This window comes from Galleria mellonella, unplaced genomic scaffold (assembly GCF_026898425.1).
Source record: "Galleria mellonella isolate WM207_F2 unplaced genomic scaffold, CSIRO_AGI_GalMel_v1 utg300, whole genome shotgun sequence".
Taxonomy (NCBI): Eukaryota; Metazoa; Arthropoda; class Insecta; order Lepidoptera; family Pyralidae; genus Galleria; species Galleria mellonella.
In genome coordinates this window covers 2,793,754-2,805,094 of record NW_026442068.1, presented here as the reverse complement: position 1 = coordinate 2,805,094, position 11,341 = coordinate 2,793,754, and the positions used below count along the sequence as shown (strand labels likewise).

The 11,341-nt window shown below is 34.2% G+C and overlaps 1 protein-coding gene across 1 annotated transcript in view; it reads right to left on the bottom strand.

The window, feature by feature from the left end:
• The window catches only part of LOC113509089 (cyclic AMP response element-binding protein A), a 144,580-nt gene that overhangs the window by 74,527 nt on the left and 58,712 nt on the right, over nt 1-11,341 (bottom strand). The gene's annotated exons all lie outside the window — the stretch shown is intronic.

Below are 11,341 nucleotides of genomic sequence, written 5' to 3'. Positions count from 1 at the left end.
AAAAGTTTTTATTTGATATTCAATTTTTTTTGCACGTTTGTTATTATTAGGTTTAAGAATAATATGAACATGTTTTAGTGTCATGGTGGTAATGGCTGGAAAGAAGAATATTTGTAAAAAGAAAAAGTTCTTTTTTTTTTAATTTTTGCATACCATTCTTATATCTCTTGATGTTATGTTTAGGAACTATAATTTTAATATGTAAATAAATATAAAAACACTAGTAGAAATATAGAAAAGGTATCACTTTGGAGTCGTCGTCTACGTGGTTTAAATTATCTCTAATTTTTTTTATGTACAATGTTTTTAATTGATGACTGACAAAAATAAAACCTATGTATATTTTATTTCACTGGAATTTGTTTGAGCATATATGTAGATATAAGTTGTTGCAAAACGATTACTCTATTTATGATTTATCAACGCATTGCCGAATCGAGTTATTATAAGGTTTCGTCTGCGAACGTGTCATTGTTTATTGTACTTATAGTTTTAATTAGGCACTTTTGTTTTAGAGGCCGAACAATGTATTGTTTTCTCACCACGATACGAACTGTGAGAGGATGTTATACTTAGTACACATCTGCGCTAATATAAAGCTTCGTGCCGTTGCACACAATGCACTTTCACTTATAGAGAATTAATAAAGTTTGCCCCACAAAGAATGCGGACGACAAAGCTAGGACATATAATTTATTATTATTTCAGCCGTTACCTGTCCACTGCTGGACATAAGCCTTCCCCATAAGGCGAGTTTCGTCAGTAATTGCTACGCTTGGCAGGCGGGTTGGCAACCGCAGTTAGACTTCTAGAGATGTTTTAATAGAGACGCTGCTGCCCATCCCTCGCTCTCGAAAGGAAAGGGTTGGTCCATTGTATGCCAGGGCACAAACGGCGATATATAATTACTTAAGACAATTAGTATAAAACAAGAAATCAGTCTAGAATCGCCGAAAATTGCGTAATACTCATTTCGAGAGAACAAACTGTGGTAAAAATACGAACATACTACTTTTTAAAGTCGGTTGATAATGAGAATAGTGTATGGAAATGAATAGAGAAAATGGCTGTGTGACTTTCTCGTATGTGGAAACTTAGTGGTCAAGGAATGAGCAACAGCGTTCCTCCTAAAACATGACCAAAGTTTAACTGCTGTTGTCAATCCACCTGCCAAGTGTGGCAACTAGTGGCAAAGCCCCCCAATAGAGGAAGGCTCTATTCTTTTCTATATTCTTCTTGAATAAAAATGTATTATTTAAGAACATAAAGAACATTATGTTGTCATCTGTCGTTCACGCTGACAAGAAATTAAGTTTAGTCTACAATATGACAAGAGCGTGAAATATAATGAAAATGCTATTTCATGTGCAATAATACATAATGTAGACACAACTTAATAATTGCAATCTATTGCTCATAATAAATGTCGTGTCGTGAACAGAGCTTTAAGTTGCCTAATGTACTTTCTAAATATTACATACCTGTATAGCTCGACTGATGGAGAATGGTCCGAGTTGATACATCACTTAGACTGTAACCTCTGTAGACGTTTTGTAATGAAACAATGATTTCTTAAAAAAGGTGAAATATAAATAGTAAGTAGCAATTTTAAGGAACATACGTCGAGTACAGTACAAGTAATACAAGTAAGTTAAGTGTATGTAAGTGGTATAGTTTAAGTTAGTAAAGAAGGTTCAAGATTTTTGTCGATTTTAAATTTGGAGTCACGAAATTTCAGTCCTAATACATTCTACAGCATGGATTCATAGTTTTTCATACAATTAAAAATTTCGATTTTATCCTGTGTGATGTATATTTGAAATCAATATTCTCAATTTGTTAAGTGTTTATGACTTAAAAAACTTTGCTCCACAAGAACCAGCTATTTAAATAATTAAATAATATGGGAAGAATGTGTGAATAAACTCTATCGATTGCAAAAAGGATAAACAAAGTCAATGCAGAAATATAATAATAATATATACAGTTGAAAATACTTTTGGCTGGTTTCTTTAAATGGGTGAAAATGGAATGGTAACCGCGCCTGCGCTATAGGTATACACTGGGACCAGAGAGGGATGATAGGTGAGGATGAAATAGGTCGGTTAGTATATTGCTAGTAATAGGGCTGTTAGACCCCATTACTAACAATCCCTTCCCCCCTGAAATTTATGGCTGGTTTAGAATTTTATAATGATTTAGAATTTTAGACACATTATTTTACATTTTCGAAAAAATAATCTAATCAATTGCATGTTAATTGAGTACACATCAAATGTTAACAAGCGCATAATAATAAAATTTATTTTTTTATACGTTCCAATAATTTTATTTTTCTTGTTTGAATGCTTTAACGAAATGAAATGTAAACTTTGTATTACGTTAAGCTGCGACCAAACCTGTGCGGTCTCATTGTTAACGAAACAATAAATAATTTGCTACCGGCGAACATTTTCCATAACATTTTATAGCTCCATGCACAACTTCGCGATAATAATGGACGATATTCAGTGACTATTCCTTTACTGACCAATGAAGTTCGCGATTCGCAACAACGCACGCAACACGCAATACATGCATGCACACGCGAACGTCCAGTTTCACGTCGCGATCACTCCCGTTTCACATCCTACGCGCGGCGCAGGTTTGTTCGAAGCTTTATAGTTAATACCAATTACGTTTTAATTATAGCAATCACATTTGCCAACCATTATAGCAATTAATTTATGCAACAGTTCCCACAGATTATCATTGTTATGACAAATTAAGTGGCACTATTCCCATTTACGCGTGAGTGAGACGCTTCAATTAGAGAGTTGTAAAAATAATGTTATTAGCGGTACATTTGCTCGTTTGTTCGTATGACGTACGGCTTCTATTTCTGTGGTTCGGGGTTGGATTCCTGGTTAAACCAATTCCAGTGAATACCGATAGCGTGGGTTACTATTCTATTATCACCCATTAAAAAAATTAAGAAAGAAAGAGTACTGAAGGGGTAAAATTACTACGGTTTATATTGTATTTATATACCGCTGACTTAGTCTGCATAAATATACTTATCAGAAGAAAAAAGAGTTTATCTTCTTCCCCATTGCATATACTACATTGGTACTAAATTTCAGTACAATCTTGATATCAAGAGATAACAAACAAACTTATTTTATAGCGGACATTATTATTTTGTAGCGGACAAACTCAAGAAATAAATAATCGATTAAAAAACTCTTTCACCTATAAAAAGTTACATTTACAACGAACTATATGGGTGGCGTTTTATTTAAAAAAAAGTGTATATAAATCTACTACCTGTACTTGTGCGAAACCGGGACGAGTCACAGTATATAATATTAGTAAGGGTATGAGGCATTCAAATTACTTGTAGCACTACTGGTAGAAATAATGATATAATATAATAAAACATAACAAAACAGCAAAACAGGTAAAACATCTAGTGGCCTCGCTGCGACAATATATTTAATTATGCTTACAGCAAAGGGATTTCCCCAGCACTTAATCGAAGTCGCATGATAAGAAGTCAGTTGTTAATTTCCTTTTAAATAGACAATGTATAAAGATATCGTACTAATATTATGAATGTGAAAGTTTACAATAACTTACTGTAGTAACCATTACCTATTTATATGAAGGGAAAGAAATTGTTAGTAATAAGGTTTAAAACGCCTATTGCTACCAATATACCATTTGTCAGGTCGATCCCCACGCGGTTCTCTCTGGAAAACATCGTGGTTAATTCTTATAGAATTTATCACGATGGGTTAACTGACCTGCTTTCATCGTCACCTGTCATCCCTTACTAGTGCCTCGCCAGCGTATACCGATAGCGCAGGCGGGGTTACCATTCCATTTTCACCCATTAAAAAAAACTATGGATTACTATGTAACTGTATTGTGCTGGGGGAAGGGATTGTTAGTAATGCGGATTATCATTCCCATTGCTAGCAAAATACCCTGTCAGCTCGGTTGATCTGACTGGGACCACATGGAGATCTCCACGTGGTCCCCCTGTAAACCATCGTGTTTAATTCCTGGTGTATTCATCACGATGGGTTAACTGACCTGCCTTTTTATCTCACCTATCATCATTCACTGGTGCTTCGCTAATGTATACCTTTAACGCAGGCGGGGTTATCGTTCTATTGTTATCCATTTAAAAAAGCTGTAGTGTGCTCGCGCCTTTAGTTTAATGAGCAATCACTTGCAGCGTAAATTTTACATTCACGACTGAAGACTATAAATCAAAGATTTGGTAGCTAACTAATACTAACATGTGGTAGTAATTTGCCGCTAAGTCTAATCATACGTGTTACAATGTAGCGTTTCGTAGACTGTGACAACCATAGCGGAAAATATTTAGTATCCCCATACCGTACCATTACGTAATTTGTGCTATGTTCATAAATATAAATAGATTAGCTAGAAATGACATTCGTATTGCTTCGTGAAATTGACAATGCCGCCAAAATGCATATTTCTGATTACTGATATGATAAAGTTGTTTCACGCGAAATAATAGAGACAAGGTATTTTACTAGCAATGGGGCTATCCATTGCAAGTAAAATAGACTGTCAGACCGACTTGCACCGAATGCCTTCTCAGCATTGAAATTAATTCGTCATGAATTCGTCAACTAATCTAACTTCATCTTTCATTGAAGTGCAAATAAAGGTGACACAAATTTTCGCTGTCATGTTTGTCGCTTGTGAACCCTGACTTAATAGGGCACGGGTGAGGGGTTAGGGATTGTTAGTAGTGAGATCCAACAAACTTAATACTAGTAATATACTCTAACAAGTCGACCTGTTAGGGTACTGTATGCGGTTCCCCCTAGAAACCATCGTGATAATTTTTTTATGAATTCATCACGATGGACTAACTGACTTGCCTTTTCATTCTCACCAATCATCCCTCACTGGTGCCCCGCCAACGTATTCCGATAGCGCAGGTGGGGTGACCACTCCATTGTCATCCATTAAAAAGAAATAAGGCACGAGTTGGACGAGAGAGGTCACCGCGCCACGTAGTTATTATTATTGAATTGACACCACTGTTAGTTCTACCTGGATATTTATTCCCATAGTATTACTACGTAACTGTAGTGTGCTCGCGCCTTTAGCGTAATGAACAATCACATGCAGTGCGGATGTTGCGTCAACGCCTGAGTGAACAGATCGTATCGTACCTGATAAGATAGCAGTAAAATCCCACGCGTGGGAAATACATTAAATAACGCACCGGATTGTAAATGTATCATTTTTATTTGGAAACACTTAATAAAGTTATTTGTGTACTAGAACAGTGTTAAATTACTATTTCCCTTTCTTTATTTTACTTTCAAATTATACAAATTAAGTGCAATTAGGTTGCACTACAAATTGGTTAAAAAAAGAAACACAAAAAAAGTAAAAATAGAAATTGTGTGCAAATAACAGTTCTTCTTCCTATTTTTGAAGTCGTATAAGAAATTGATGACAATTGGTTAAGCGGTTAAGATACCAAGAGGTAGGCAATATGGTTATCTATATATCCGACATCTATATATTTAGGTTAGGTTCCTCTAGCTAGACATTAATGGCGGAGAAAACGCCAACACACATTTCGATACCGCCAATATCGGTCGGATATCTATTTTCAAATATGTTAAAAATCTGTCATTCAATATTATTTTCTGGATAACAGACTTTTAACATATTAGATCAGTATATAGATTTTGTAACTAAAATATATAGATAATGCTATATATTACTCTCTTATTATTACGCTCTACCAAGAGGTAACAAATAAAAATCAAAGTTCCTTTCATATTCATCATATTAGTAGGTAAGTATAACAGATTCCTATCCCATATACTTGAGATACCAGGATATGACGATTAATAAAATTAAATGTCACTTACATTTCAAATAATAATTATTACAAAGAGTACCGCCGGAAATGAATATTAACATTTGACCCCACGGCACGCGCCTGTCTTCATATTGGACGAACGCATTACGTGTCGTGGCCACCTTATCATTTTATCGAAGTTAGTAATATTAGTAAATAATTTATTTATTTTATATTAGCTATGGGCCATGGAATCGCCCGCGTAAAACAGTAAGTACATAAAATATCCTATGTACTAAATTAATGTTCTAAGATCATGTACGAATCCTTTAATGACTGACAATGAATGACTGACTGACATAACGTATGTCCATACGTCATGTCAGTCAGTCTTATGAAAATGGTTACTGGTTGTGAGATATATGATTTGATTGTATTATGTCCTAAAAATCGATGAGTAATTATTACAATAATCTATTAATAAAAAAAAGCATAACAAGGTTACAATGGTTAATTCACTCAGTATTTTTATGTGAAAGAGTAACAAGCACCCACCCATTCACCGTTACAAACTTTCACACCTTACCTATATAACAAAATTGTACTTAGATAATATCTGAATATGGGAGATATTTAAGAAAAATGATATGAGAGGTTTTAATAAGACCAAAAATAACTGCACCAAATTAGATGCAGTTATTACAGTTATTTTTCTGAATGATTAATTTAAAATGTGGTGTATTTTTTTTATCCTGAAGTAGTATATTTCATTAGTTATTTTACATCTGAAATTCATGTATATATGAAATAACAGGAAAAATGTAGATTATAACATTAATAGTATTTATTTGGAACAAACAAACTTATTATATTAACAATAACATTGTTCTTTGGTTGGGTTAATTGAAAATAAAAAAAAAAACAGCTATCTTTCAAACAGTTAATGTTGGATAGAAATCTGACAAAATATACTAAATGAGGAGAACAGTGTAAAAAAGAGAAAGAGAATGTGTTTTATTTGCATTACACATTTTGATAATATGTAATAAATACTCTTAAAATGGATGTAAGGTTCTAAAATACGTAAATAAAATGATAAAAGAGTAAAAGATAAATTTTATTGGTAATGTATAGCTATGGCACAAATTAAACAGTTTTAATTTTAAAAGTTATATTTATATTTCATAAAAGCGGTCATAGAAAAAAAAAACATGATAATTTAAAAGACAAACTTTTAATCCTACTAATTTCTTCAAGTATTATAAAGGCTGTAAGAGTCTATGGAATACTATTTGTTACTTTTTGACTGATGGCTTTCGCCAAAGTCACAATAAAATAAAAAAAAAGTCTATGGAATACTGCAAGGAATTCAAATTATGGGCCGAAGGCAAAGAAATTATGATATTATTTATATATCAATTGCTCAGCTCAGTAAATAACATGAAGTATAATTGTTGCTTATCTATAGTGAGCAATAAATATTACCTAAGAAATACTGCAAATAATAACTGATAAATCATAATATTCTGAGTTACGTGAAGTTTTTATTGCTTTCCTATATTACATGTTCATTTAAAACAACTTATTTATTATTAAATTTAGCCTTCACCACGTGTATGTAATCTGTAATATTATTTACTTATTACAAAATACATAACATTATAAGGTCTCTTAAGTTTCTATACGTATCTAGTATCTGTATTTGTATATCATGCTAATACTTGTGTTCATTAGATGCCTATAATGATCTTAAGTAAGGATGAGGTCGGATCAATGGTCCATCGCGACGACTTTACAATGATTAATCACGACGGTTTCCAGGAGAATCTGCGTGGAGGTCGACCTAACAGGGTATATTGTTAGCAACGGGGATTAATATTACTAACAACCCTTCTCCCCTCTTACATAACAGGTATTATACTTTTTATTTTAATACACGCAAGCAAAGTTTGCTGTTACAGATATTAAAAAAAGTAAATAGGAATATACTATGGTTTGGACAAGATGTAATCTGTGCACCGCCATTTGCTCTCTCTATTTGGCGGGGTGGTTGACTGATAGAGAATGCCATCAGGCATTAAGTCCGCCCTGTAGACATTTGTCAATGTGTGCAAAAGAATAAATAAATAAATAAATAATCAAGGTCAATAACATGTTTGTGACATTCCTGGTATTATTGCTGATTGTGTAATGTATGGGTAATCACTATGCAAACTGCTTACTAAACCATTATATGAATAGGGGGGGAATAGTTTGTAACGGGGATTGTTGCCAGCAATATTTATATCCTGTTATATTGACCTTCACGCGGTGCCTTCTAGAAACCAACATTCCTAGTAAATTTGTCACGATGGGCTAACTGTTTTTTTTTTTTAGGGGGAAAGGGATTTTTAGTAATGGAGACTGAAAATCCCATTGCTAGCAATATACCTAACCAGGTCGACCTCCATGCGGTTCCCCCTGGATACCATCATGGTTAATTCCTGATGAATTCATCATCATGGGCTGGCTTACTGGTCTGTTTTTATTCTCATCAATCACCCTTCACTGGTGCTCCGCCTGCGCTAATGGGATACGCTGGAAGTGGATTACCAATCTATTTTCATCCAACAAACAAAAAACTGATTTCTTTCTCGTCAATCATCTCTTAATGATAGCCAGCCTGAATAAATAGTGCATGCGGTTTCTTTTTAAATATACTAAAATGGATTAATAACCTCAGTCAGACTGGTGAAATGAGATTTTTTTTATACAACTTAGAATGCCAAACAAGCTCACAACAAACAAGCAACAAGCCCACCTGATGGAAAGTGGAAACCGTCGCCTATATACATGAGCAGTACCATGGACATAACAGAGTATACTGTTTCGCCCATGATACCCCCCATGCGTTGCCATTCCTCAGAACTCAGATGTTATTCCTCTGTACCCTGTAAATTCACGCCATATCCCACCCTTCAAACCGAAACACAGCCATGCAAACACAACTGCTTCACGGTTGAAATACAAATGGGACAGAGGTACCCAAGCAATCGACTTTTGTACAAAGTCTCCCTCTGGTAAAAGATGATTGTTAAATAGCTCCATTGTAGCAGCATATACCTTGTCAGGTCGACCTCCACACGATTCCCTCTAGAAACTATCGCGGTTAATTCTAGTCGAATCCGTCATGATGAGCTAACTGACCTGCTTTCATCTTCACCTTTCACCTCTATCTGGTGACCCAGCAATGTATACCAATAGCGCATTTGTTACCATTCCATTTTCATCCATTAAAAACCCAGTCAGGTCAGAAAACGTGTGACAAATTCACCAGGAATTAATCATAATGGTTTCCAGGAAGATCACGTGGAGGTCTTGACAAATACTCCTCAAGTAATATACATTACTTGTAAAGCCGCTAGGTTCAGTTAATTTACAAACATTAAAAAAAACTATACGAGTTTTTATCGTTCAGAAATCATACACCAAAAATATATAAGGTATTATGCATCTAGGTTTTTAGTGTACAGTCGTTGGAGCAGTGCATAGTGATAGCGCGTGACGGCCGCTGCGCCGGCGCCTCAGGGAAATTCTCAGTTCCGATTTCGACACGCTTTCCTACTTGCACTAGGGTTGTCAACAAAATTTTAAACATATTTATCATTTGCACTTGCATAAAATTAATGCACGTAATATATTCAAAGGGGGAGGGGGGAGGGCACCTTAATATCCAAAGGGATTGAGAGTAATGAGATTTAACAGTCCATTAGTAGATTATCCAGCAGGCACGTAATTATCCATCTCGTTACCAATTCATATTCATCAATAAAAAAAGTATGTGTATGTTTGTATTGTATTTTGTGTGCTGTAAGTAATGTAAATAAATTATCTATCTATCTATCTATATCCACCAATACTGTTCATTTTACACCAGTTTAGTAAATTTTAAATTTATTTAGATATGGTTCTGCATTCGATAGTATATACGTAGACTCATATAAAAATTGAAAATAATTACCAAGAATTACAGTAACGTAAATGTGTAATTATAAAATAATTGTATATTTGATTTATAGATAATCATGTAGCTTAACATTCCAATCGGTAGCAGTTGTTGGAGATATTAAAGTTCATACTTTTATGGTGGCAAAGCTTTGGAATGTTGTAGCTAGTATTTATTTTGTTGCCACGCTACAAGACTTATAATTGCTGCAAATTTATTATCATCTAATTAATAGTTCAAAGCGGTATAATATTTTATAGATATATTAAATTATTAGTTTAATTATAATTAAATGCAATAATTATTAATATAATGAAGTGTTAATGTCGCATTATAATTTCTTCTTATGTCGTATTAAAAATTATTAAACTAAGAATACATTTATAATAATGGCCAAAGATTTTTTTACTTTTATCAGATTGCACTTTTGAAGAAATTACACATTTATAATGGATAACTATCTATTGGCAACCCTGTTGCACAATCCGTTTGTGCTACGCCGCCGCCGCCCACCGTAACAAAATGTCAGATTTGTAAATATAAAAAAATTAATACAACTTACCGACTGGATTCGATTAACACGAATTGCAAATAATTTTAAACACAATACACTTTGGAATGGACCTCTTTTAACAAGTAATAATAAAATGGTGTATGAAATTAGTTTTTACAGTGAAAGCATACTAGAAATTGGAAAATTTTAGTCTAACGGTATCACAGTTGGATTCTGAAAGTTATTCAGTTCCATTTTACTATTTAAAATAAGAAAACAAAAATTAGAAGCAAGTTGCAATCGAATTTATATTTGAATCATGCCTGACTAAAAGTTTGAAATTATGCCAAAGCGATACGCTTATAATGTAAAAATAGGTACAAAATAAATGGCTAAAATTAGATTTACGAGTCATCATCATCATCATATCAAGCGTCCACTGCTGAACATAAGCCTTCCCCATAAGAGGGGTTTTGCCAGTAGTTGCCACGTTTGGCAGAAGGGTTGGCTAGCGCAATTGGACTGGTGATATTTTAAAAGGAACACTGCTGCCCATCCCTATATCGTTTAATTGCCTTAGTCACCTCTTATGACACCCACAGGAAAGAAAGTGGTGGTCCATTCTATGCCGGGACCACACGGCTAAGGTATACGAGTATACTAAACTATATCTTGTGCTTTAGAGCAAGCACGGAGGCTTAACAATTAAGGAGGTGTTTTTATCACGAGCGTCACAGTGTATTCTGTGATATTCGTCATGTCTATAGCGACAGTTACAACTTTAGATAGGCCGCCCACTTGTTCAACGTTTGGAGTAGGAAAAAAAAAATTGATTTTGCATATATTTGTTCGTACAATTTTACAATTAGCAAGTCGGTGTAAATTATATATTAAGTAAATAAATAGTCTCGTATAACGCTGTTGGATTCGTAGGTCAATGCACGGTTACGGTACCATGTAATTATACGAAATCGCATCATTCCCGCGACGCGATACAATTCTTCAATTTAATTCGTGT